Source organism: Arachis duranensis, chromosome 3 (genome assembly GCF_000817695.3).
Source record: "Arachis duranensis cultivar V14167 chromosome 3, aradu.V14167.gnm2.J7QH, whole genome shotgun sequence".
Taxonomy (NCBI): Eukaryota; Viridiplantae; Streptophyta; class Magnoliopsida; order Fabales; family Fabaceae; genus Arachis; species Arachis duranensis.
In genome coordinates, this window is record NC_029774.3 from 12,302,025 (window position 1) to 12,307,924 (window position 5,900).

Sequence of the window (5,900 nt, forward strand, 5' to 3'; positions counted from 1 at the left end):
ATATGTGTCTTAAAAGTTAAAACACATAAAAACACATATTAACTAAACTAAAATAAGATAAGGAATAACCATTAGAAAAATGTTAATACTATTATTAAATTGATAGCGTCATTCTTTATTAAGAAAGATGATAATATTATTTCTATTTTGATAATATTGTTTTTTTATGAATTCATATAAGATACAATAAAAAAGAATTTAATTAATATATTTTTAGGATAATTTAAAATTTTTTCTTTTAATTAATAAAAATAAATATATTAAAATTTAATTTTTTATATTTTTAATAATTTTTTTAACTTATAATTTTAACATGTATTTTTAAAATGTAAGATAGATAAACTTTCAAAAAGTATAAAAATTTAAAATGACATTATTATTATTTTCTCTGTTAATTATATTTTCTTATCTTCTTCTGTGCCTACCTCCAATTCCTCTTTTGGATAGAACCAATAAAATAATTTATTTATCAAAATTGTCAAATAGTTATGGTTACATGGAAAATTATTTTCTTCAATAATTCTTAATGGAGAAAAAAAATTTAGTAATTACTGTTAATACATTAATTTTTTTTAATAGTTTCTTGTTTAGTGTGTTATTAGTGTTGTGTGGTCTAAACAGGGAGGCAGTGATGGCCATTCAGCTAAAGTGGAGGTTGCTGTCTTGCTGACGTCATACAATCATTGCCCTTCCTTTTCAACTTTAATTACCATAATGGCAACACCATCAGAAACCTTTGGAATTTCATTGGGGGAAAATAAGACTTGGGAGTTGATGAAAAGGAAGAATTATTCATAACCAATAGAATTTTAGCAGGCTTACATTGTTATGTACATATTTAAAAAAGTATTAAAATTTTAAAATTTATATATTTTCATAATATTTTTTAAGTGATAATACTTAATATATATTTTTAGAGTACATATTAATAAAACTATTATGTATAATTTGATTCTTAACTTATTTTATATAAATATTATAATTTAGCTATATCAGTGTGATTTTAGGTCTAGCTCTTGGATTTAGATTGCCTTTTTCATTTTTATAAATTATAATTCTTGCAAGCTTCCATATTTTAGATTGATACAAATTTATATGCTACATATATGATATATACATAATTTCATGTTAGTTTAATATCATTGGATTTATTAATAAATAATCTGGTATATTCTTAATATAAAAAATTAAATCAAAGCAATATTTATTTAAAACATATAAAATAACTTACAAGGTATAATACCTTAAGTAATATTTAATTTCATAAAATTTGAAATAAAATCTTTTATGGTAGTTAGCTAATTATAATCCAATTTTTAGATTATTATTAATAAAAAAGTTTATATAATTTTATTATAACTAATAATATTACTATATTTAAACGAAGTTACACCTTTTTTCTTAGTCGAGTCAACTTATTGCCAATAAATCTTTCTTGGCGCTATTCTTTATTTTCATTCACATAATTAAACATATAATGCCGTATTTAAACAAACAAATGTCAAATCATTTGGATCAATTAAGCAATATTTTCTTGTATTAGTGTAACTTTATCATGCCCACAACACTTTTATTTGGAAAATATAATAAAATTATTTTTATTTATACATGGTCATTATTTTGAGTATCAAATATCACACATTAATGAAAAAAAAATATTTTTCCCCATTAATATAATTGGTTCAAGGTATATATATTGTTTAATTAATTTGCAGAAATAATTAGATGTTGTGGAAAGGGTGATGATAATTTCAATTTGAAATGATGGTTGAGTGAGGTGGGAAAATGATGAGGATTGCACCTTGTCTGAAGATGCAGCATTTGGATGATGAACAATTTAAACATTTAATTAAATCTTCGAATTATTATGCATGCAAGCTGATTTTTGGACACTTTGATTTGCTGTTACGTTAACAAAATCCATTATGAAAATCATTATGCTCGTTGGTTCCTTGTTTTATATCAATCACTAATAATGATTAATGATTGTAAATTTATAATTGTTGTAATAACAGAGATTTTACCATAAAATGCATTAAAAAAATAAGTACAGGAAATTTCCTTTTAATTATTTAATATTAGTCAATTTTATTATTGTATAATCATTTTCTTAACTTTAATTTTTTTTTGGAAGTTTAAAGTTTAGAATTAGAATTTAGAATTTAATATTTAAGGTTTAAAATTTATAATCTAGGATTTAAAATTTAGACTAAATATTTATTTTAAAAAATAGTTAATATTAAAGCCAAACTTCATTTCTGTTTTATTCCCGCTTTAATATAAAAGCCATAATAATTACAATGTTTTGTTGTTGGAATGTACAAGGCACTTTCTCACCCAAAAGAATTCTTTTTTTTTATTATTTAACTACATGATCATTAATCTAAAAAAAAAGTTAACTATGCGTTAAATAAGGTCATGCAATAAAAGTAAAAGATAAAAAACAAATTAAATTTTGGCAGCTTAATGGAAGTGTCTTTTCAATCAAATAACACTTTATTAGTCTACATCCTTGAGATTTTATGCAATTTAACGGAAAATGAAATCATCTATATATATATCTAAGTAGAAATTTATTCAGAAGTCAAACTTGAAATTTTAGGTGAGTTGGGTTTTATATAGATCAAGGAGGGTCAACTACATCTCCAAGAGTAACAATCAAAGGACCACAACAGTGGTGGGAAAGAGCAATAATGGAAATACAAATAACATAATTAAATTAACAAAAAAAAAAGAAGTTAAGTCTTATTCTTATACGAATCTCTTTAGGAATCATAATAGGACAGTTAGAATCTAGAAATGCTCCAAATTGCACATTATTTTTTCACATTCTATAAAAATATTTTGCTCTTTTTATATGTTAAAAGAGTTTAATTTTTAATTATCGTTGACTTACAGTTGTACAATTATAATTATTTTTTTAAATAATTATTTATACAGTTAATATAAAAATAATTATTTTTACTAATATACTATTATATAAATGAATGTATACGTAAAATTACACTAAAAATGTATTAAAATTAAATTTATGTTAAAATTCGAATATAATATACGAAACAAAAAGCTTCATTATTTTAATTTGTTCCATGATATTTATGTTAAATCTGATGAAGGGAAAAAAAATATTCAATGTGTACATTGTGTGTATACTATTAATTCAATAACTTTCCATAGTTTTTTTGTTTTCTTTTTTTGGGACCAAAATCTTGAAAATGGATAGATATATAGCAACATGAAATAAAATCAAGAGAAGACAAAAGGATACGAAACACAATCTTTTTGTGTTGTCATAGATAATAAGATGGTTTTGTGTCAATTCATAAGAAGATTTTCTAGCAATAAGTTATTCAATATTGTATGTCGTAGGTTTGAATCTTATTTCCTATACTCTATTGTTAGTTTATAGGGTTTTTTTGAATTAATTTTTTATTACAAAATTGGAGTGTATGTACAAATGTGTAAATAATGTAATGATTTTAGTTTTTGTTTTGCATTATATTAGGATCAGTGGTGGAGCTTAGTTCAGACAAGGGGTGGCCATAGCCCCCCCAAATTTTTATTAAAAAAATTAGTAATACTTTTTTAAAAAATAAAAAATAGTTTAGTTGGCTCAAATATTTTATTATGACTTAAAATACCAAAGTTTAATCTTCATCTCTTGCTTTTATTGCACAATAATTTTTAGTTTTAAACATTCAAAATATATTGGATTTGGAATGAATTGAGTGTATTCACATTTCGCAGCTCTCTATTCAATAAGCAACACTCCCTTTACCTTTGAGTTCAAATATAAAAAATTAGGTATTTTTTATTTATGTAATTTAATATTATTTTATATTTTACCGTTTATTTAATTTAATTTTTTATATGATAAAAAATATTAGAATATTCAATAAGTATTGATATTATTGTATGCGTATAAATTGATAAAAAAATTCAATAAATATTATAAATTTTAATATTTGTTCTTCTAATTTCTTTTTTACATATTTTACTGGATATATATTCAAATTTTTATATAAAATAGTCATAAAAAATCAAAGACTTGATGATGCATTTTTTAAGAGGAAGGCTAATATTCAAAACGGAAAACATATAACTTTTATAATATCAACATTTGTAGATAATTCTTCTACTTTAATGAATCACGAAGAAAGTAAGATACAACCTTCAAAAGTTTAAAGAGTTACGTCTGATGAGTTTGACCTTAATTCTTTAGAACGATACCCTGAAAAATGGTTTTAAATTTGGCAATATTACCCAAATCAGAAAGATGAAGTTAGACAAGCTTATCTTAAATGAGATTCATATCAAAAGCATCTTGACAATTATCTTCTATCTGACCCCCAAAAATTTCGTTTCAAGCTCCGCTACTGATTAGGACAACTCTTGTATCTTATTATCAAGAGTAAACACACAGCAAAATTCTCAATTTTTCTTTTATTACCTGAAGTTCTTAACTTTTTTCTTTTTCTTGGAAGAAAAATAAAGAAAGAAGACAACAAATAAAGGTCGATAGATATATAAAGTTGTCTATTGTATTTAATAAAGGTAAATTCATATGCTTGAGGATATTATTGTCCGTTTTGACATTTTAAATTTTATAATTTTAGGGATAATGAGTAGAGAAACAAAAATCTCGAGATACGTTAAAATGTTAATGTTATAAACGTGAAAAATGCATAAAATTAGTATTACATCGTTTTCTGACTGAGTAATGGAATTCATAAGAATATGCTAATTTTTCCTATTTCATGCGTGAGTTGTTAAAAAAAAAATCCAGTTTTCAAACACCCATTTGAATAAAGCCTTTGCAATAAATTACAAAGAAAATAGTAATATGGTATGAGCAAGGGTAAATGAAGAAACCTCATATTTATATTTATGTACAATAAAAGATAACACAAATGAAAGTGTCCAATAAAAACGTTCATGAGTTTATAAACCTATTCTAATACTTTTTCTATTTTATTTATTTGTAAAATATTATGTTTTTTAACTTATTTTTTAATACTAGACACTTTTCCTTGCCAAATTGAATTGATATTAAAGGTTTTTTTTAATTATCTTTTTCAGTTTTTTTGCATATTGTATGTTTCGTTTTCTTATTAAAATATCTTCTAAATAAAGTGGATATCTCACTAAAAAGCATGGCTTGCTCCCCCACAAGGCATTTATGTAATTTCCTTAATTAGTAGGTTTGCTCTTCCTTAATTTGAGAGGACAAAATGCAACTCCTTATGTTCCAATGTGTGCATTGAAGAAGCTGCAATCAAATATGTGTATCAATCTACGTTGTTAGTGAAAGATTCATAGCATAGGTTATATTAATTATTATAAATTTATAATATAATTATAATATTCTCTGTTCTTGGTCTTTGATATCTTTATAGAACAGAACAAACCACTCACATTTTCTTTATCAAATCCAAGATAATCAAAATTAAATTAAGATATAATTAATTTTTTTATTATTTTCCTGGCCCTTGTGCAAATTTTTAATTTGGGCCTATATATGGCTATGGTTGGCTGACATTATTCCAGTCATTGTCCCTACTTTTTGGTTAACAATGATGCTTAATTAAGTTTCATGGGTGGTTGTGAACCTTGTGATGCTTCTTTAATTTATCTTTTTTTTTGTCATTAAAAACTTAACTAATAATGAAGCTTTGAATATGCTTAATTACCTCACTAATTATATATTTTTGGATATAGAAGTGCTGACCCTACGGAGAGGAGAGAGGTTCTCATGATGGATTCAAAAATCTGATTAATCCCTATTCTTTGAGGTTTTAAAATATTATGAACTTTTAAATAAAAATAAAAATAAAATAAATATATTTAAAATATTATAAGTTTTAGAAACATTTTATCATTTGAAGTTTTAATTAATGATT